The following is a 23,169-nucleotide window of genomic DNA, read 5'->3' as shown; positions in this document are numbered from 1 at the left end:
TCAGGACTCTGCTTGGTGTATGGTTTGGCTTCTTCTCTTTTTTGGGGGAGGGTGTCTGCTGGAGACTGGACCCAGAGCATCATGCATGCTAGACAAGTGCTTCCCCATGGAGCTGTGCCCCCAGCCCTCCTTGGCTTTCCTTGGTGATCAGAGAAAGGGTCTGTTGGACTCCATTTTTATTGACTTACTGGGAAACTTCATGTCCTCTGACTCTGCCCCTTCTGCAGATTCAGTTGAAGGAGAAGGTGCTGTGGATGGTCACCCCCCTCTTCATCTTCTTAGTCTGCTGACAGGTCAATCCAGTCTCCTGTGCTGGTGTTAGGGAAGGGGGGAGAGGGTGGACTCACATGCCACTCCTTTGGTTTCTGCTTGTTTCCAGATCCTCTATTTGATATTATGGCCTCAGAATCTGCGGACTCTTTCTACTGGATGTGAGGGATTCTGGCCTCCAACAGAGGGAGGCTCAGACTCACTCTGCCCCTTCTCTGATGGACCAGCACCATTTAGTTGAATGACAGCCTTTCTGCAGAGCTCAGAGAATGGGCAGCTCCGTGACCTGGAAAGTCTGCATGTGCCATGTCGAACAGCCTGATCAACGGTGCTTTCAGCCTGGGCAACACCATCTTCTTTAGAGTTGGATTTGAATGCAATACAAAACCTGGAAGAGCAAGATAAGTCTCTGCTTGAGAATTTCTGAAAACTTGAAAAAACTAGAGTGTTTGAAATCCCTGAAATGAGATGGCATGTCCATCTAGAACATTCTCCAGAACTTTCCATTGGTTTCTCATCTGCATCTTTTTCATATCTACAGGTGAAATATATGGATAAAAACCATGAGTGACAGTGGAGGGTTGACTCTAACCAGTCACCTGTGGGTCTGGAAATGATTTTCTTGTGTATGTTGATGGTGCATTTGATGGACATGGTTTAAAAATGAGGTTCCAGTCACTCAGAATCAGAGCTCATCTGAACATGATGGAAAGAAAAGGTTGATTCCCAACTAGATCCAATTGTGCCAACCCTGTCTGCAGACTCTGGAAATGATTGGAATGTTCTCCAGTTTTATGAACTGATGAAGGATGGGCCTCTCTGACCTCTGTCCAGCTAGAATGTATCTGTCCATGGGGATGGGAATGCAGCAGGCTGTTGAGGGGTATGTGACTTTCCAAACAGAATGACACAGGGTCTCGTGGGCTCAACAGAGGGACTCAGTTGTGTTCTAATCTTTGGTTTTGGAGGGTTATTCTATAAATGCTGCCAGCAACCTTGCAGCCCATCCAGTGTGGAGAAGGGGTCTCATGCAATTCTGTAGGTTCATTTTATTAAGTGGTGTCTTGCTTTCCTGAGCTCACAGCAGCTTTGTGGCTTCCTCTTTCCTTAGGCACACTCATGGAGCTGGGTATGATTACAATTGTCATCATGCAACTCTTGGCTGAAACCAAGAAGATTGAAGTGGGTGACACCCCAAAAGACCAAGCCCTTTTCAATGGAGCCCAGAAGTGTAAGAAAGATCATGGGTACAGTTCTGGTGTCTAGTTGAGAATTTGAATTGGCTCTGAAATTGGGGGCATTAAAACAACCCAGTTTGGCCTGTGTTCTTGGCCTGCCAACCCTGTAGGTGCTCAATGGCCTGTTAGTGAGAGAACTTCTGGAAGGTGCTGGGTATGGGGAAAGGCCAGGCAGGGCAGGGGAGGGCAGGAATGCCCCAGAGGATGGACTTGAAGGATCAGGACATGGAGGTCACCCCTTCGTCAGCCATGATTTCCATACCTCACGAAGGAGGTGACATCTACTTCAGAGCTGTCATAAGAATTAAATCAAAGCAGGTGCTGTGGAGTATGCCTGTAACTTCAGTAGCTCTGGAGGCTGAGGCAGGAGGATCACCAGTTGGAGGCCATCCCCAGCAACTTAGTGAGGCCCTAAGCAATTCATTGAGACCCTGTCTCTAAATAAAATTTAAAAAAATGGCTGGGGATGGTGCTCAGATATGAAGCATGTATGCTCAGTCCTTAGTACTAAATTTAAAAAAAAAAGAATTAAATTGAATAATCACTCTCACAGTGCCTAGCACATGGTAGTTATTTAGCAAGTGCTATTTTTCTACTGGCATTTAAAAGGATTTCATGAGCAGAAAGGTTATCCTCTCAGTCTATCTCTGCTGTTGATTAGTTTTGTGATGCGGAAGACATTTAGATAATAGTTCTGGAGTCTCAGTATTGGCCATATCAAATGATAGGCAGTGCCAATAATGGGGACCAGCCTCAGAGTCAGCCAAGCCTAGCCTCTGTTAACTGGAATGTATTATTTAGAAAACAATATTTACAATTTTCTACTCTGCCATCTTCCATACAGCAAGCCTCAGAGATCTTAAGTTAGAAGGTGAAACAATTGAGTGAGAAATCCATCTAATTTAAATTTGTGAGTTTCAGACACAAATCAAGAGCCTAGAATATTTTTATGTATTAATGCATTAATCATTAATGAATTAAGTAATGCATTATTAAATATTAAGTAATGCATTTATTATTCAATGCCTTAAATTAATGCATTATTCTTCTAAAGCACTAATAAGTGGTTTTCTTTTTTTCAATTTTTATTTTGGACATTTTGAAATATACTTGGCTTAGTACAGTGGTACACGCCTCTAATCCCAGCAGCTCGGGAGGCTGAGGCTGGAGGATTGTGAGTTCAAAGCCAGCCTCAGCAACAGCGAGGCCCTAAGCAGCTCAGTGAGACCTTGTCTCTAAATAAAACACAAAATAGGGCTGGGTATGGGGCTCAGTGGTTTAGTGCCCCTGAGTTCAATCCCTGGTACCAAAAGCAAAACAAACAAACCAAAAAAAATTGCATTATTTTCCTAAAGCCCAAATCAGTTGTTTTTTTCCTCTTTCTCTCTTTGTTTTTAACATTAATTTTTTGAAAACCTGGAAATGGAACTCAGTGCCTCTCCCACTGAGCTACAGCCCCAGAAGTTTTCTCCTTACCCTTGACAATTTTTTAAAATGTTTTTGTATCTTAAGAATTCAAGATCATTTTTTAAACAAAGAATTTAGGATGACTGGGCTGAGGTTTAGTAGAGCACTTGCCTACCATTCACAAGGCCCTGGGTTCAATCCCTAAAGCCACAAAAAAGACCAAAGGTGCTTTCACTAGAAAGCCTCTGAGTTCTCATGCACTTTGATGTGTGACAGTTGGACACTCCTCACCAAGTCCCCAGGGGGCAGTGTCATCTATGTTCCTGCCACACTCTTCTCAGGGTTTTCTTGGGATCCTAGTGTTCAGCATGATCGTCACCATAGGCCAGTCCATCATGGATGTGATGACAGGCATGGACAGGGTACCCTCAGAGATGGGCGCTGGGATCTGTCTGCTGATCACCATGCAGGTGAACCCCTCTCGCACCCCGCTTCCTGAGTGACCCCTTCATCCCTCTTCCTCCTCAGCAGTACTCAGCCAGAGCTGGGGCCAGGCCAGGATCAGGGCTGGGCTCAGGGCTAAACACTGGCCTGAGCAGGGTGAGGCCCTGGGTTGGAGGCTGGGAACCACCCAAAAAGAAATCAATCAAATAAAGACACTGCACCCATTTACAAAGAGAAATATTGAAATCAATAAAGGCATGCTGTCCACCTGCAAACCCCCAAACAATTAAGAAACAAAAACAAAAAAACGTAGGGGCTGGGACTGGGGCTCAGTGGTAGAGGCTCACCTGGCACATGCAAGGCCTTGGGCTCCATCCTCAGCACCCCCTAAAAATACATTAAAGATGTTGTATTAACCTCCAACTAAAAAACAGATTTTTAAAAAATAGAGAATAGAAAGACCCTGGATTTGGCTTCTGAATTCCTGTGAGACAGATTGAGAAGGGCCTCTTATTTGGCATTTATAGTAGAAAGCCCAATCATTGAAAATGGAAGGAATCAGGACCCTGGGGCCAGTAACACAGAGTCCACTTTTATTAATTTATTTATTTTAATTTTGCACTTCTTTGTGGCAGGCTTGATCGTCCTTTTTTTGGATGAGCTTCTTTAGAAAGTCATGGCCTGGGCTCTGGCTTCTCCTTCTCCATCTCAAGCAACATCTGTTAAACCATCCTGAGGAAGGCCTTCAACCCCACTACATGAACACCGACCAAGGTGAGGGCCCTGCCTCCCATGGGGCACCTCTGCAGAAAGTTTCCATGCATGCAGGATATTCCTCTGGGGGAAAATATCTGTTTCAGAAACAATTCTTCTGAATTTTCAGTGTGCAAAGTTTTAAAAATATAGCTCAGTGCAGAGGCTCAAGCCTGTCATCCCAGCAGCTCATGAGGCTGGGGCAGGAGGATCACAAGTTGGAGGCCAGCCTCAGCAACTTAGTGAGGCCCTAAGCAACTCAGTGAGACCTTGTCTCTAAATAAAATATAAAAGGAGCTGGGGACATGGATCAGAGGTTAAGTGGTCCTGGGTTAAATCCCTAGTAAATAATAATAATAATAATAATAATAATAATAATAACAACAACAACAACACTTACATTCAAAATGAAATTTAAACTTTCACATCTTATAAGAATATTTCAAGGATAGTTAACATGCCACAGAGTAATTCTGCCTCATATTTCTTAGCAGGAACCTGTACTGCAAGGATAAAGAAGTGTTGATTTTAGCCAATTTTCTTCTGGTGGACACTTCAGTCCTTTCTCAGTCACAGTTAGCATCGAAGTGAATATCCTCGGCCAATCATCTGCACATATTTTAGCAGTTATTCTTAGTGAATAAGATTCTAAAAATGAAATTGCTACACCATACCACTTGTTCAGGCAAGGAGCAGTTAGTTCGATAATTACAAGTTCAAGGACAGCCTTGGCAAATAAGTGAGACTCTGCCTCAAAAGGGCTGGGGTAGAATGACTGTTCCTGAGTTCAATCCGCAGTATTGCCAATTTGGGGCAGAAGGCACTGGGGATTGAACTCAGGGACAGTTAACCCCTGAGCCCCATCCCCAACCCTCTTTTGTATTTTATTCAGAGACAGGGTCTCGCAGAGTTGCTTAGAGCCCCAATTTGGCTGAGGTTAGCCTCCAATTTGCAATCCTCCTGCCTTAGCCTCCAGAGCCACTGGGATTACAGGCATGCACCATGACACCTGGCTTACAAATCTTAATAAAATAAAAATTGCAAAATATGTGAGACTTTTTAGGAGAGGGAAATTGACTTTTTTTTCCTTTCTTTTTCTTTTGGCCTCTGAACCCTGAATCTGTTATTTGCTGGGAATTTTCTCATGGAAAATATTTGTGTGCATTTTCGTGTTTTCTTGGAATTGATTGTGGAGCTGGTTCTCAGCTGGCCTCCAGTGCCATGTCATCAAATTAAGGAAACTGCAGATGGGTCCCTGCAGGGTGCCTGAGGGATCCCATGGGAAAGACTGGACCTTGGGAAGGAGGGTCGGGGACACTTACAGAAGAGTAGGCAAAGGGACACCAGACTCTTCCTAGAATTTCAGAAAATCTAAGGTGAATTGAGGATCTGGGGGTGCAAAGCAGCTGGACCCCAGCTGTGGATGTGGGGGTGAAAGCTGGGTAGGAGTTGGGGTATCTGCCAAGACCTCCTGGCTTTGGCGGGGCCTGCCTTTGAAAGGAGAGGGAGCAGTAGTGGCCACAGGGGCCAGTCAGTGAAGGATTGGGCCATGGCAGCCAGCCAGAGGATCACTTTGCTCGGAAGCAGGATAGTGAGTAAGGGGACAGTTTTGGAAGGAATGATTTGCTGTCCCTGGGAAACAGGCTAAGAAAATGGCTGGGGAGATGGCACAGCCATCCAGCCTGAGGCAGCCACTGTGACATCAGAGTGAGGGCCTTAGAACTTAGCAAGAGATGAAGGCCACAGACAACCGAGACCTGGAGGTGGATGCCCTTGGCCACCTCTGGGACCTGGCAGGGGCAGAGGGGCTACCTCGGGGGCTTTGAGTGGTGCTGTAAGGAGCCAAAATGGTGGAGCCATGGGGACACCCCCAGGAAGGGCAAGAAGAGGGTGGAGCAGGCACAGGTAGCTTGCAGCTGGAAGGGCCACCTGTTACCAGGAGTGCCACCACGGCTCAGCCTGCGACTTGGAAAGTGGGGTGTGGAAATGCCCCTAGGGTGGAGAGCACAGTTGGTCCATCTTCCCTGAGGTGGGGGACAATCCAGGCTGGGAGGGAAGTGGACAGTACAGATGTCACACAGCTCTTGCCCCCAGGGCGACATAGCACATGAAACAACCCAGTTCCCAGAGATCAGTGGGTAGTGACTTGCAAGAAATGACCATGTTAAACATTCAGAAAACTCCTAAGGCCCTCACCCTGCCATTGCTGTAACCCAGCTTTCATTCCAGACACTTGTCAGGCAGATGCTGTTAAGCACCAGGCGCTTCTGTGCATGCTAAGAATACAAAGGGATATAATGTAAGACATGTGCGCATCAGTGTCATCCCAGGGCACCTGGTCAGAGTAGAGCAGAGAATAAAAATTGGTGACTGGGGAAGAGTGTTATGGGTCTGTCTAGAGAACCTGGCGGGTGCAAAGGCCCTGGGGCACAGATGAGCTGGTGTGTTTGTGGGTCGGCACGTGGCTCAGTGGAGCAAGTGAGGGGAGTTCAGAGAGGTCATTGGTGGCAAGAGGAGCCAGGACAAGTCCCTGCTTTCCCCCCCTAGGATTGCTGAACTTCCTCCTTTACAGAATGCTCAAGGTTTCATGTCTCCAGATTCTCGACCACAGGGACATCAGCTGTTGTCCCACATAGCCAGAGGCAGCAGGAAGAGGGGCTGTCAGAAGACCACCACAGGTATGCCAGGGGGGCAGGGAAAGCTAGGACAGCGTTTCTGTCACAGACATCCCATCCATGTGGTCTACAGGACAGATGGCCTATCTGAGTGGCCGTCCAGAAGGTGATGGGAGTCCTACTGTCCCAACTCTGGGGTGACAGGAAAATGCTGTCCCAGGGAGAGACTGGTACGTCTGAGTCCCCAGCTGTTAGCCACTCTGCCCACAGATGCCATGTCTAGGGAAGCACTGACCTGGCAGCAGGGGCCATGGTGACAGTGTTTCCCAATGTGCTTTTGTCCTAAAGTCAGTCTCACACCATTTCTGAAGTGGTTGGACCTTGGTTCACTGTGCTGCAGTGTCCCTGGCTGGTCTGTGGCCTGTTCCTAAGGTCAGGCCCCTTTCTGCCTGTTGTTGAGGCTGAGGCAGGAGGATCTCAACTTGGAGGCCAACATCAGCAACAGCAAGGCCTCAGCAACTCAGCAAGACACTGTCTGTGAATGAAATACAAAGAGGCTGGGGGTGGCGTTCAGTGGCCAAGGGCCCCTGGGTTCCATCCCTGTGCCAAAAAAAAAAAAAAATCCAGACTGTGACCCCGTGACTGTGGGTGCCATGAGTCTCTTGGCTGAGTCTCCTGGCTAATTCTGTTCTCCTGCCTCTGCTTTGGCCAGGAGGAGGCCTAAGACCCAGCGGAGTCCAGCCCCTTGTTCTTCCCTTAAAGTTGGTGTCCTTCTCTGCCAACAGGCATGGAATTGCACTGTTCCATCTCTGGGCCAAGCGCACAGACAAATACGAGCCCTTAGAGAGGCTTTCTCCTGCCAGAATCTCCTCGACCTCATGAACCTCATCGCCTCCGTCTTTGTCTTTGCTGTGGTCATCCATTTCCAGGTGTGTCCAGCATGAGCACAGGAAGTCTACGTTTCTTTTTTTTTTTTTTTTTTTGGTACCAGAGATGGAACACAGGGGCACTTAACCCCTGAGCACCATCCCCAACCCTTTTTATATGTTATTTAGAGACAGAGTTTCGCTGAGTTGCTGAGGCTGGCCTCCAATTTGCAGTCCTCCTGCATCAGGCTCCAGCGCTGCTGGTGATGACAGGCATGTGCCACTGTCTCTGGCTTCAGTATAATTGGATTTGTTTGTTTGTTCATTTGTTTAGATACAAATGGCCGTAGAGTGCACTTTAGTACATTTTGAAACCAGTTTTTCTGTTTTTGTTTTTTTTTTTTTTTTTTCTGTGTGTGCTCCAAGCACAGTGGGAGTGAGGCAAGGGGCAGGTGCTCTCCAGCAGTGTCATAAGTCAGGTCCCCAGAGCTGGTGCCACCTCTCATGTCTCTGGACCATAGTGAGCAGCGAGGCAGTGAAGGGCCCCTGTTCTGTGTCCTCAGGGCTTCTGGGTGGACCTGCCCATCAAGACTGCATGCTACCAGGGCCAGTACCACACCTTGTCACCTCCCGATTATTTTGCCCAGCCGGACTGCAGCATTGACGTGCTTAAAGTGTCACTCAAACTTGTTGCTTTGTCACAGTGATGGCTTATGACATGCAGATGGGCCACCCACCTTGGTGAGACAGTTCAGAGCATTAAGTACAGATGGATGGAGCTCAGCCATCAGCAGCAGGTCTGAGAACCTGAAGTCAGAATGGAAAATCACACTTGTTTGGTCTTCTCCTTATGGCACCTTGTTGGTCCAGAGACACTTAACCCCCGAGCCACCTCCCAGCCCTTGTTAGATTTCATCTGGAGACAGGGTCTCACTGAGCTGCTCAGGGCCTTGCTAAGTGGTTCCAACTTGTGATCCTCCTGCCTCAGCCTCCCAAACCACTGGAATGACAGGGGTGCACCCCCAATCCCTTAGGGCATTTTAAAGTCCGTGAAAAGACATAGAGCTGCAGGAAGAACCCTTTAATTGTCCAGCAGCTTGAGACCTTTCCCTCCGAACCCACCTCTGAGCCCATCGTCTGCTCTGGACATCATGCAGGTGGCCAAGCAACTGAAGGAGCAGCAGATGATGATGCGGGACCATTTGGAGACATCCATGATGCATGAGCTCAACCAGCGAGTGTAGCACCCGCCCCAGTCAGTAGGTGTGGCTCCCAGGCCTCCAGCTCCGGTGGGCCTTGGTGTCTCCCCTGTCCATGGGTCCCATTCGCGGATCACAGGGTAGGCAAAGTCCCTGTGTCATTGGATATTCATGAACCTGCTAAGTGCTGGATGCTGGGAAAAGATGCTTGCCGCCCTCAGCAGGGAGCCAGGGACACGAAGCCTGGAGACCCAGCATGGGGCTCTGTAGAGTTGGTGCTGGCAGCAGGGGCCCTCACCTCTGCTCATGCTGGTGGCATGCTGCCCTAGGCATCCAGAAGCAGGTTCCCAGGCTCTGAACACAGAGTAGGGCTCCAGATGGACCTGAGCTGGGCTCTGTGGGGCACGCCTGGAGGCCAAGGGAGGAAGATGGCAAGGTGGAGGCCAACCTCAGCAACTTAGTGAGGTCCTAAGCAACTTATTGAGACCCTGTCTCTAAATAAAATACAAAAAAGGGGCTGGGGACAGGGCTCAGGGGTGGAGCACCCCTGGGTTCAATCCCCAAGACTGAAAAAAGACAGATGGTGGATGTGGCTGAGAGACCAGCAGAGCTGAAGAGTGCTGGTGGTGTTTGAAGCAGGGAGGTTAGTTCCAAAAGACAAGGCCATGGCAGAGAGAGACCAGCTGGGCCCCGGCCAGGTGGCCTGTGTGGTCATCACCTTGGGGTGGAGAGGAGGGAGGGTGGGAAACGCCCCAGGGTGCAGGTGCCCGGGGCAGGAGGAGTGCTTGCTGCCGCTGTGCATCGGCCTCCCTGGTGCCCTCTGCCATTTTCTTAGCTCTTCATCTGCCACTCGGCAGCAGCCACAGTGAGAAGGGCTGTGTCTACAAAGTCAGGTGGCAGTCTAGATTGTCCTGTGGGTTCTCACTTGGTGACCTTTCCTGAAAGAAGAAACCACGGGAAAAGCCACAGTCTTGCGGAGCTGCTTAGGGCCTTGCAAAGTAGGTGAGGCTGGCCTCCACCTTGTGATCCTCCAGCCTCAGCCTCCTGAGATACTGGGGTGACAGTTGTGGACCACTGCCTCCGGCAGCCTTTCAGTGTGGACTAGTCACAGTCCCCTAGCAGGGACTAGGTCCCATAGCATTAGTGGGGTCCACAGGAGTGTTAGCAGATAATGCTTCAGGGAGGTGGTGGGGCCTCCTGAGGTTGTGGTCTCAGTCATGGGCATGACTGGTGGCCAGCTTGGGGCCTCTGCGGTGGCCCAGGGCTGACCACCTGCCCTCCTCCTGTTACATAGCCATGGCGGCGGCCTCTGGGGGCCTGTGCCTTGGGGCCTCTCAGTCCTGGCTGCCTTCCTGGGCACCATCAGCTTGGGGACAGGATCCTGTTGGCGGTCACCAACATCTCCCAGTCCTTTGAGAATTCGTCAAGGAGCTGAGCAAGGTGGGCAACATGGGAACCCTGCTCTTCAGAGAGCCAAGCCTGCCCAAGGACCAGGGAGGATACGGGCAGTTCCTCAGAAGGCAGTGGTGACCGGGGGCAGTGGTGCTGTGGCGTGTGGGGATATTACCATCTGGCTGACATCTGCCCCTCCTCTACACCACGGGGCGCACACCCTCGGTGGAGCTCCTCTCCTCCTTCTGGTTTGGCAGCTGCAGTTGTGACAGGGATGGGGAGTGCTGTCCCCATTTTCTGTCTGACTTTGGTTTTGGCCTCCCCTCCCCCCTTCAGTGATGTGTGCAGCCACCATGGCGTTCCTGGTCCCCACAAAGGTGGCTTTTTGACTCTGGTTGGAAGCACAAAATCTGTGTGTGTGGCCTTAGGGTGGTCGAGTGTCGGGTCGCACCTCCTCTGGGGACATGAACAGTGTCATCAGCATGTCCCCATTGTTACCAGAGGTGGCACTCTCTGGGTGCAGACTGTTCCTGTGGGGGATGTTGGGTCCTCTGGGCTCAGGATGACACAGCTCCCTGCCCAGCCATGGGTGGCTGCTCTCCCACCAAGTGTCCAGACAGGCCTCATGCTGGGGCAGAACCAGGACTGCCATTCCTGCCACCTCGTGGCCACCTCGTGGCCAGGAAGGTTTGTCCTCCTCCGGGGGAGGCCTGGGGTTGCCACCTCCACCCTCGCCTGTCTGAGCTCGGTGCCCTCAGGGGACCACTCTGCCAAGTCCTCTTGTCCAGACTCCAGTCAGCTGTGGTGAGTCCTCACTGCGCAGCTGCCCCCAGGCTCCTGGGAAAGGATGTCTTCTGTCTCCCCCTGTGTTTCTAGAATGTTCTTACTGCACTTAGGGACCAAATGCAAGTAAGGGGCCAGCTCTCTCGGCCTCCACCAAATTCAGCTTCCACCATACTCAGAAGCCAGGAGGGGAGGCTCAGGCTCAAGGCCTGAGCTCAGCGTTCGGTGCTTGGGGTCCCTGGGAGGTTACTCTGGTGTCTGAGATAGAAAGACAATGACATCTGTGGTGACAGGTGAGTAGACCATGGAGCTGGGGACCTTCTCAGAGGTCTCGAGGCCCCTATCAGATGCAGCTGCAGGTTCCCTCGGGAAGGTGCCCCTATTCTGCATGGGCCCTGTAAAGGCTCAGTAGAGGTGGCACACTGTCCCCAGAGATCTGTGACAAGAACCAGGGGGCCCTCGGCCCCGGCCAGAGCCCTTTACCTTCTCACACGTGGCTTTTTCTAGACACAGTCCCCAGCAGGGCAGCCCCACCACCAGCCACCTCCCAGCCCATGGGAGCCTCCACCATCCATCTCCTGCTCCTGTTAGAAGGCAGGGCCTTCCAGGCCACCACTGGGGACTCCATGGACTCTGGCAGGCAGGCCCAGTTCCCGGCTCCTGGGCTGTGGCTGGAGAGCGCCAGACTTCAGAGGAGCTTGTATTCCTACTGGCCCCATGTGGCCTGGGCTTACAGCCTGTGGGCGGTGATCACAGTGGTGGGCAAGTACTGACCCAGATTCCAGGGGACTGTCACTGATGATGCCAAAATGGCATGACTGAGATATCGTGGTTAAATTATAAATAAAGCCAACTTTCTACAAACTGTAGGGTCATGGTCTCATTTCCACTCAGGATCATCCCCAGAGACATGCTTGCCTGCAGCCTGGCCTTCCTCCTGCTAGGAGCATCCCCTTGTGCTCACACCTGCGTCCCAATGACTCCGGAGGCTGAGGCAGGAGGATCATGAGTTGGAGGCCAGCCTCAACAATTTACTGAGGCCCTCAGCAACTCATGAGACCCTGTCTCTAAATATAAAAAGGGCTGGGGTGGGCCTCTGTGGTCCATCAGCCCTGGGGTTTAGTCTCTGATACAGGGAAAAACTAAAACCCCAATTTGGGAACCTCCTGTCCGGTTAAGCACTGTGCCTTTTCTCTCTGCCCTGGGGACTTGGGGCTGTGCCTGGGCCCACCACCAACATGCCTCAGAGCAGAGCAGATGGAGCCCAAGGTCAGACAGTATGTGGGTGTGGGGGGGGGGGGTGGACTGGGGTTCAGGCCCCGCCTTCATCCACCCCCACTCATGTCTGCAGCCGATGTCAGGTGGCTGGTGAAGAAAGTAAGTCCCAGAGCAGTAGGAGGCCAGGAGGCAACTGGGAGGCCAAGCTTTGGGCTCTGCCTACCCCAGGCCCCTGCCTGCAGGGACCTGCTTGAGGACAGGAATGAGGGTTCCTGGTGGTGTCAGCCACCACCCCTGGCTCCCATCCCCTGGATGTCCTTCCCACCACTCCCTCCACCCCTGACCCCCCTGTACTCTGGCCTGGCCTGGTCCTCAGGAGCATAATATTCATGAGCCTCCAGTTCTAGCCTACAGATGGGTGGCCCAGGGAAGCGCAAAGCTTCCTGATGAGGGCCGGTGACTGAGCATGTTGCACCGTCTGAGGGCCATCGTCCTAGGTCCGTCAAACCCTGGCCCGAGCTTCAGCACCCACCACACCCATCAATGCATCTCCTTGGAGGCTCCCGGGGATGCCCTAACTATGCCAGCACCCACCTCATCCCTTGCCCCAAACCATCTGGGGCCACATTACCCATCTGTCTATTCCAGAAGCATTAAAGACTGGATGAAAAGCAAATAAACTGGTTTCAGGAAAGATCTAGCAGTTTCCATGAAACCAGCACATGTGCATGTCCTGTCTGCTCAATTCTGAAAAGAATCATGCCTACAAGGACTTGGACAAGAGCCTTCATAACCCCAGCCCTGTGGCACACGCCTTTAATCCCAGCAATCTGGGAGGCTGAGGCAGGAGGATCGCAAGTTCCAGGCCAGCCCCAGCAACTTTGCAAACTCCTGTCTCAAAAAATAGGACTGGGATGTGGCTGCATGATCAGCCACCCCTGGCTAAACCTCCAGTCCCTACAAATTAAAGAGAATACGCTGAACACCTGGTGATGGACTGTATCCTGAAGTCTTCAGGGACTGAGGTATTGCTCATGCAGCTCCAAAACACAGGACATTGGACGTGGCATTGAGAGCGCAGAGGATGATGGGATGCCAGGGAGTGCCTGACCTGACCATGGGTCTTGGGGCTCAATGGCGATTCTTCAGCCTTGCACTTGATAAGTCTCAAAGTCAATGTCAGACAGACGCCTTGATCTGATTTGGGGGTCTCCAGAGAAGAGGCCTGGGGAGCTTGTGGTCGGGGACCAGAGGTGGAGGGCGGGCACCGCGGGGCAACTTGCACTAAGAACCCCTTCCGTGTCTTCCAGGGTTGTGGTCCCAGGGACTGAACCCAGCGGTGCCTTCCCGCCAACTTGTCCCAGCTCTTTAGAGACAGGGCCTCGCTGAGTTTTTGAGGCTGGTCTCCACCTGGCGACCCTCCTGCCTCAGCCTCCTGAGCCGCTGGGATGACAGCTGAGCCCCACCCGCCCCACCCCGCAGGCTCCTTGATGTTTTCTTAAACATTAACCATGTTCCAAGCCTCCCGCCTCCCCTACGCCTGTGCATACCTACTGCGGGCGTCGCCTTCCTGGATGGCTCCCCAGGGGCACCTCGCCAAGCTCTGCTGTGGTCCTGATGCGGAGCGGATGGCGCAGGAGCAGGGTGCGTGTGTCCACGCCCAGGAGGCGGGGTGTGGGAGGGGCGTGGACGGAGCCGGGACCACGGTGTGCCTGTGTGTCCGCGTGGGGGCGCTGCAGCCTTGAGGTAGCTGGCCTCATGTCTTCGCTGTGATGCGGTGGTGGAGCCCCCAGAGAACCGTGAGGAGGAGACAGCGTCTCAGCTGCGGGTCGCCTGAGGCCCCGATGACCAGGCCGAGGTCCCCACCTCCTCACCACTTGCAGTTCGGCTCCTCTAGGGAGGGCGGGACTATTCCCCGCCTGGTGGTCAGGGATGCCACTGCGGGAACACCGGGCCTCTGTGGCCCAGGCCAGTCGTACTGGGCTGGGGCAGCCGCAAGGCCACTGGTTTGCAGGGACGGTGCCCAGGGGACTGGTCACCTGAGAGGTCTCCCAGGTCGCCTGGAGGAATGCACCATAGTCAGGCGGGGTGGGCTGGAGCCCCCGGACCCTGGTAGCTTGTCGCCACCATATCCTGAGTGCGACAAGTTCCCGCTTAGGGTGAAGAGTGCAGGCAGCCTTAAGCCAGAGCTGCCCCTTGGGGGCGGAGCGCGGGTGCAATGGGTGTGGGATTCATCCCTGCGGTGGAGACCCCTGCCACAGGGTTCGGGTGCCCAGGACTGAACCCAGGGGCGCTGGCCACCGCCAATTCCCAGCCCTTTTCAATTTTTAAGACAGCGTCTCACAAGTTCAGAAGCTGGCCTTGAATTTGCGATCCTCCAGCCTCAGCCTCCAGCCTGGGTTTGGCTCCCAACTGGGATCTGGGGTTCTCCAATGGCTGGGGGAATGGGGTCCACAAGAGACAAGGATGGTGGCTGAGTCTCACGCAGGCAGGGGTGGGGTAGGCAAGCCTGCCTGGTTGTCACTGTGCTCCCGCCCACACCCCCCCAGCTTAAGTCCCTTGGGTCCTTGGATGAGAGCAGCACGGGTGGAGCTCTAGGAGTCCCTCTGTGTGTCCCCAGGCCCACAGCCGCCCGCGTCCCCTGCTCCCGCACAGAGTCCCGCGACATCCCTCCCTATGGCCACCAATGTTCTAATGAATCATGATGATGAAGGCGCCATTCTGTCCAAGGGCGGCATGAGGGTGATGGCGATGGTACTTGATGGAGAAGGCAATTAGCGGGCGCCCATAGGCCCAACTTATCAAGCTGGCCCAGCCACCGCTGCCCATTGATCTCGCTGGGCAGGGCAGGGGGTTAACGCAGCTGGGCGCCAGTCCTGCGGCTGCCCATTAATCCCGCCTGCTGTGGTGATGAGAGCGACAGATTCCCCACCATCGGCCTCCTGCACCTGGCCGGCTGCGCGCAGTCCTCCAAGTGGGAGGTGTCAGTTTGGTAAATAGCCCTGGGGAGGGGACAAGGCATGGTGCTGACCCATGGGTGAGAGGGGAGAGGGATAGCTGCTGCCCTCCATCCTTGGCTCTGCTTCCCGGAGGCCTGAAACCGAGGGAGGCCACTGATCCCTCTCCTCTGTGCAGCCCTGGGGCAGCAGCCCAGGATATTTCTCCCAGTGGGGACACTGGGTGGAGCCAGTGACTTCCCCTGGTCTAATGCTGGGTTTTGGGGCCCTCCTCAGGCCTCCAGTTCTAATCCCCCAAATGGAGATTTTTTCTTCTAAGCCCAATGTTTTGAAGGAGAGGGTGAAGCTGGCCAGCGGGAGTCTCCTTATTGACAGACTGCCAGGTCCTCTTCCTGGAGGGACCTGGATTGGGGGCTCCTCTCAATCCGGGCTGCTTGGGTGGTTGATCACACATCACCTCCCAGGTCCATGGGGTATGGTTATACACCTCCAGTGATAGGAGACAGAAGCCCATCTTACAGATGGGGAAACCCAGGCTCAATAACATAAAGAAACCGGGCTGGATTGCAAATACCTTTCATCCCAGCATTTTGGGAGGCTGAGGCGGGAGGATTGAAAGTTCCAGGCCAGCCTCAGCAACTTAGAGAGACCCTGAGAAACACAGTAAGACTCTGGCTCTAAATAAAATACAAAAAGGGCTGGGAGCAGGGTTGAGTGGGTAAGGGAACCTGGGTTCAGTCCCTGGATGAAAAAAAAAGCCCTTCCTTTTCTGGGTTCCCACTCCGAAAGGGGCCCCTGAGAGCAGGCAGGAAGCTGGGCTTGATGGGGGCCACCCAATCCTGTGACCGCCTCAACCACTTCCCGGGACCAGCCCCGCCCTCTTCACCTAAATATCACAACCATTTTTCAGGCTCCAGCTGAAATGGCGCAAAAAAATGGGATCCTCTCATGGCTGCTAGATGGCGTGTCAGCGCAATAAAATGTGACAAATCCCTTGCTCCCTCTGGGCTGTGTCCTGCCCCTAATGGATGGAGACACTGCCCACATTGGGCAATGGGTCACTCTTCAAAACTTCCTCTGGGAGATGAATGTGGTCATCAGGCCCTTCGGCCACCCCAACTGCCCACCCAGGGTCACCTCTGCCCAGAGCCAGTGAGCCACCTCCCCGACACCTGAGGAGCAGGAATGAGAAGACCTCTCTGGTCACCAGGTCATCTCAGTGCCAACCCACAGCTGGGGACTGCTGTCACTGCGGCCGCTGGCTTTTTCCTAGGAAAGGTGGGGGCCTAGGTCAGAGGAGGGGCTGGGGTGAAATCTGCCCTTAAAAGTCAAATCTGAAGACCGCAACCTCCAAATACCCAGGACTCTAGTGAGTGCAATTCCACGCACCTAGGAAGGTGGTGCATCCCAGGGTGCTCTGGGATCTCATGGCCACTCAGCTTCCATCTTTTTTGGGGGGGCGGGGGGAATCAGGGATTGTCCCCAGGGTCACTCAACCTCTGAGCCACAACCTCAGCCCTATTTTATATTCTATTTAGAAATAGGGTCTCACTGAGTTGCTTATGGCCTGGCTAAATTGTTGAGACTGGCCTCCAATTGCGATCCTCCTGCCTCAGCCTCCAGAGCTGCTGGGATGACAGGCGGGCCCCACTGCAACAGCTTCTTGGAACTTTTTACAACCATATGAGGCCCTGGGTTCGATGCCCAGGGACACAAGGGGGGAACTTAGAATTTTAGAACAGTTTTAGATTTCCAGAGCAGTGTGATGGTGGAAGTGCATTCCTGTGTGTCACCCATTATCCTTTGTAGTTGGCACCCAGGCACCACCTGCACCCACCACCTTCCATTTTACCTGATGCCCCCTGATCCCAGCCATGGGCCTTGGTGTCCCATCTCTCGAGGTTTCTCTGGGCCATGACCTTTTCTTCAATGGCCCTTGTTCTTGGTGACCTCAACAGTTTGGGGGAGGACTGGTCAGGTGCTCTGCTCATGTCCCTCTGCTACGCTCATGGCCTGACTGGGACCCTGGGTGTGGGGAGTTCACTGTACCCTTGTGTCTGCAGAGGCGCTTGCCGTGGATTCAGTTGGTGTTGAGTGCCACTTCCTGGCTGGGTCAAGGGGACACTTTAGACCCACACATCCCTCCTCTCCTGTCCACCTGTGGAGGGCAGTGTCCTGGACTCAGTGGCTGCACATTTACCTCAGTGACTTGGAACCTGCAGATGGACGAGCCCAGCCCCCTGTGTTGACCAAGTTCCTCTGATGTCAGTGTGACTCAGGAACATCACTGCTCATTGGGTGACAACCCAGAATGACTCTCTCTGGTTGCTCAGGCTGGTCCAGCTGGGCTTTTGAGAGCCTTCGGTTGGCTCCTGGTCCCTTCAGCGTACCCCCATCACTGACTATCTCAGGGTTAGAGGGCCACTGAGTGAGTGGGATGGGGCAGCCCCTGACAGCTGGCCATTCCAGAAGGTTCCTCCCCAATAGGTCAAGCACAGTGAGAATGAACACACAGAGGTATCCCCCACATGGGCAGGACTTCAGCTGCCAGGGTATGGGGACATGGGACCAAGTGGATGAGGAGATTGTGGGCAGAGATGGAGGGAAAGCTCAGGATTCACCCTGGCCCCCACTGTCCCCTCCGACAAGTGAGCTTTCCCAGGGCCTGAACTGAGAGAAATCCCAACAGCACACAATGCGGGACATGGAGGCACCCTTCCTGGAGACAGTGTCCAGAACCCACATCTTGGGCCTTGAGCTCAAACCATGTTGGAAAATATATATATAATAGTAGATAATTAATATATATATATATATATATATATATATATATATATATATATATATATATATATATAGTATATAATATATATATAATAATTAAATATATATATAATAGTAATATTAATAGTAGATAATTAAATTATGGCCAGCTGGTTATGGTGGCGCACACCTGTCATCCCATTGACTTGGGAGGCTGAGGCAGGAGGATTGCAGGTTGGAGGCCAGCCTCTGCAACTCAGCAAGGCCCTGAGCAAATCAGTGAGACTCTGTCTCCAAATAAAAATGTCCTTGGGTTTAATCCCAGTTATTCCTTGCCCCTAAAAAAAAAAGTTTAAAAGGGGGAGAGAGAGGAAGGGAGAGAGAGAGAGAGAGAGAGAGAGAGTGGGAGGGAAGGAGGGGAGGGGGAAGGGTGGTGTCATCCAAATAACATTTAAGATTTTATTTAAAAACACCTCAGGGGAGTGAGTATTCCACCAAAGCAATCCCAAAAATTATAATTTAAAACAACAACAACAAAAAAAAAAAAACCCTCTTCAGACAGAACTAACCACACTGCAGAACTCACAGGAGAGGGGAGGCCCGGCCCAGGCAATGCACACTGCCTTCATGAGGACACTCTCCATGGAGTGCCACCGGGGTCCCTTCATGGACTTGGCCTGCTGGTCATCCAGGATCTTGGCCGAGGACTTGGCGTTGTGAACGGCTCGCTGGTCTCCTCCATGGGCTCTTGCTCAATGCTGACCTTCCTGTTGATCTTGGCCAGCAGATTGGCTGGAGTCAGCAGCTGCACCAAGGACCTGCAGTGGACAGTTGGGCCCGGAGTCCAGCCAGGCCCAGAGGGAGTCCCTCACCCAGATCCATGGGCAGAAGGACTCTGCCATCTGGGCCCCCTCCAGGCTCTGGCTGGTTGTTGTGGAGCCAGGAAAGGACTGAGCTTCCATGACTGGGAACATCACAGTCACAGCCCCATCAGGGAGGCCACCAGTGTGACATAAGTGCTGATCCTCACATCTTCACCCTAGTCTAGAAATTCCCCAAGCCAGGCACAGTGGCTTCCCAAGGGCTCCGGAGGCTGAGGCAGGAGGATGGCAAGTTGGAGGCAAGCCTCAGCAACTTAGTGAGGTCCTGAGCAACTCAGCGAGATCCTTTCTCTAAATAAAATGCAAAAGAGGGCTGGGGATGGGTCTCAGTGGTAGGGCGCCTGCCTAGCACATGTGAGGCTCTGGATTTGCTCCTCAGCCCCATGTCACAGTGAATCAACAAAATCAAGGCCCCATGCATCTCCATCTCAGAGAGGTTAAAAATCATTGAAGCCACCACCCAGCCAAGGCAGCTTCAGCTGTTGGCTCAGCTGGACCCCAGGATCACGTGGGGGGCAAGGAAATGGGTCCTAGGTCCTCGCGGACTGTCGGGGACACCCTTCCTGGTCTGGAGAGCCCACTGTCCTAGCGCATCTGGACAGGAGCCAGGGGTAGGGGAAGGACTGGGCTGGCGAGGCCCCCATGGAGCCCAGGCTCTGGTTCTATCCATCTCCTGTTCCAGGGGACAGTGGCAGAGTTAGCCACCTGCTGCAGAGGGAGTGTCAGCTTCAGGACAAGGGGGACCTCTCTCGTCAATCTAACTTTCACAAGCCACCTCAGATGCTTAGCAGTGTAAGCCACCATGTCCAGGGACTTGTCACACATGGAAGTCCAGAGACAGCCTGAGCCCTGGGCAGCCTCCACCTTGGCCCAGGAGGCCTCTGCCTCACCTCAGAGTGGTCTTGGTGCCAATCTCCCCCAGGTGGTAGAGCACCTCCTCACTGATGTGGATCCCCTCCATCTGGGCTGGGATCTTAATGATCCTTCAGAGGAGGAAAAACATGATTCACAGTCTCAGGCCCCAGGCACAGTGGCACACGATTGTAATCTCAGCTCAGGAGGCTTAAGCAGGAGGATCACAAGGTGGAGGCCAGCCTCTGCAATTTAGTGAGACCCTGAGCAACTCAGTGAGATGCTGTCTCTAAATAAAATAGAAAAACGGCTGGGGAGGGGGCTCAGGAGTTAAGTGACCCCGGGTTCAATCCCTGGTACCAAAAAAAAAAAAAAAGTGACAGGCTCCAAATGTCCCCTTTATACAGTGCTTTAAAATGACACTGTACAGCATCTCATGCTGCTGGACTGGGGAGCAGGAGGCTGGCTGCACCCTCTAGGAGACCTGGGCCCCCTGCATGGCCAGTGTCCTGCTCACTGACTAAAGAGTCCCTAGTGTCCCCCTCTGTCCCAGCACCCTGGCCCCCGAGGCTCCAGCCTCCCTCCGCAGCCTGGGACCAAGAGGAGCCATTTTTATTTGTGAGATGAACATGACAGTCCAATAAATCAAAAGGTGTCCCCAGAATCCACCAGCCAGCACAGCATCAGCAGGGCTGTGTCATCTATCATGGTGATACCTGTCGCCGGTTCCATGGGCGCTGGGTGATAAGGGCCAGGGGTTGAAGTGGCGTGTGGCGTGGTGGAGATCACCTGGGCCTGGCACCTCCATGAGGATTGTTCACTCTGGCAGCTTCGTGAACAAAGTCTGAAAGATCCCTGGCTTCAATTAAAGCCATCAAAACACTCCAGGGGTGGAGATGCAGGGACAAGGGACAGCCAGTCCTCCCTGCAGCTTTCGGCAGAGGTGCTGGGACAGCCGTGTCCAAGCCTGACCATTGGCTGTCCAGAGGGACAGAGCCAGGGATCCAGGGAGGCAGGGCATGCTGGGGCCTGCACACAGAAGAGGCCCTGCAAGGACAGCAGGGTGGGGTCCAGATGACCAGGCCAGCATGCATCCCAGGAAGTGACCCCCTATCAGGCCACCACTGCTGCTAGGTCCCCAGCAAAGCCCTTCAGCTGGGCTCAGAGAACAGGCCTGTCATCCCAGCACTTGGGCGGCCATGGCAGGAGGATCATGAGTTCAAAGCCAGCCTCAGAAAAAGTGAGCCCCTGAGTAGTTTAGTGAGGTCCTGTCTCTGAATCAAAGGCAGAACAGGGCTGGGGATGAGCTCCGAGTCAAAGGCCCTGATTCTGTCCCTGGTTGTTTTTAGGTCCCTGCTTTTTATTCTGTCCCTCAAACTTAATCAAAGGGGGTTAAAGGTGTGAACAGGAAAGACCCAGGGGAACGGAGGCTCTGGGACACTGGACAATGTCCCTGTAACCAACCCACTTTGCAGATGAGGGGACAGAGCCTCTGTGTAACAGGAGCTGCCCAGGGTGGTGAGGGGCTGGAAGTGAAGGCGGGAAGGGATGGCAGCAGGGGCACACCAGCTTCATCTCCTGTGGGGAAGTAGAGCATGGTGCAGAGGATCATCCCGCAGTCCAGCAGGTCCAGGGGGATCCCGTGGGGAAAGGGGATGTCCTCAGTGCCCCTGTGAAGGCCAAGAGGAGTCCCATCACCTACGCTTGTCTGACCAAGACACTGGTCACTGGGAACTGGAAAGGGGACACTGACAGCCACAGAGAGATAGGGGGTGACCAAAGAAAGCAGAGTCAGGGACAGGTAATAAACTGACCCTCAGGTGGCCCCAGAGAACCCTTATTTTGTTGGTTTTGTTTGGTGCTGGGAGGCTCCACCATGGAGCCACAGATACAGTCCTTTTTAATTTTTGTTTAGAGACAGGATCTCGCTGGGTTTCTTAGGGCCTTGCTGAGGCTGGCCTCCAACTCGTGATCCTCCTGCCTCAGCCTCCTCAGCCTCCTCAGCCTCTTGAATTACAGGTGTGGGCCACTGCTCCTGGCTGGACAATGATATCTTAAATATGAGGCCAAAAACACAAAAGAAAAAGCAGATAAACTGCAATTCTTTGTTTTTTGTATGTGTATGTGATGCTGGATGTGGAACCCAGGGCCTTGGGCACACTGGGCAAGCACTCTACCACTGAGCCACATACACCTCCAGCACAATCAACTGGAGCTTTAAATCAAAATTCAAAACTCGTTTATGTCAAAGACCTTGTTCAAACACTGAAAAGACTACTCCAAGAATAAAACATACTCACAAATCACACAAGTGGCAAAGGTCTAGTATCCACAATATATAAAGAGCTCTTACAATTCAATAATTAAAAGATAACATAATAGAAAAAAGTGCCAAGGATACAAACAGATATTTCTACAAAGATATACAAATAGGCGGGAGACTCACTGGCCCCTGGCAAATGCAAATCAAGTGAGAGGCCACTGCACACCCACCAGGACATCTATGGTAGACTGTAACAGATGTCTAGTGGCACGTGGAAAAACCAAGACCCTCAGCATTGCTGGTAGGAGTGTGGCAATAAAGCCTTTCTACTAGCAGTTCCTTGGAAGGTCAGAGGTGCCGTGTAACACAGCAGCTCCACCCCTCCACACAGATCCAAAAGAAAGAAACTGCAGTTCCCACATGTCTGAGGCAGTGTGTCATTCCCACAGCCAAACCCCCAACACCCCCGACAGGCTCCCGCTGATGAGTGCACAGATCCATGAGCTGGCGAAGGCCCCACGCAGTGGGCTCTGCTCAGCCATGGGTGATTCAAGGACCTGGAGGACCCTAGGCTTTAAATATGCTAGGCAAGCACTGAACTACAAGTATCTGGGATGACAGGCAAGTGTCAAAGTTTCTGGTTTGTCCTGGAGGATTTATGCCAGTATCATATTTCTAGTGTATTGATAATTTTCTAAGTTATATTATGTCTATTTATTTTATTTCCCAAAATTCAATAAAGCTTTTTTGGTTGTTTTGGTGATATGGTATTAACGTAAACATACTATACAATGTTATACTGGATTTCCTTATAGTCTAGCTATGCAATTCAGTGTGGAGAAAGTATTTTGATTCTGATAATGTCAACTGTATTTCAGGTCAATCATGTTTTCCTAAAAGTAGTGATTATTATTTTTTTTATTTGATTATACAAATAAGGCCATTTTTTTTTTTTTTTTTTTGTGTGTGTGTGTGTGTGTGTGTGTGTGCTGGGAGTCAATCATTCTTAATGCTTCTAACTTAGCTGCCATCTGCAGCTCCCTAAATCCTTTAGTTACAATGAGCTCCTTGACTAGTTAGATTGATAATAAAATCACATGGAAATTCAATTGACATTTGAACCATTTGAGTGTTACAGTGTCCAGTAATTCCTTGTGATTTTTAAAATATAAATTATTTATTTTTATAAGACAGAAGCATCTAAGGTCACTCCTGGACTGTGCTGCCATTCATGCTACTCACCTCCCACCACTCCCTTCAGAGCAGCA

At 52.2% G+C, this 23,169-nt stretch overlaps 1 pseudogene; it reads left to right on the top strand.

Moving 5' to 3' along the window:
* The first annotated feature begins 233 nt into the window (after positions 1–233).
* On the top strand, positions 234–8,300 carry LOC139703563 (protein transport protein Sec61 subunit alpha-like; annotated as a pseudogene).
* The last annotated feature ends 14,869 nt before the right edge of the window (positions 8,301–23,169 follow it).

Source organism: Marmota flaviventris, chromosome Y, assembly GCF_047511675.1.
Source record: "Marmota flaviventris isolate mMarFla1 chromosome Y, mMarFla1.hap1, whole genome shotgun sequence".
In the NCBI taxonomy this organism is placed as follows: domain Eukaryota; kingdom Metazoa; phylum Chordata; class Mammalia; order Rodentia; family Sciuridae; genus Marmota; species Marmota flaviventris.
The sequence above is the reverse complement of the archived record's forward strand: the minus strand, read 5'-3'. Positions and strand labels throughout refer to the sequence as shown.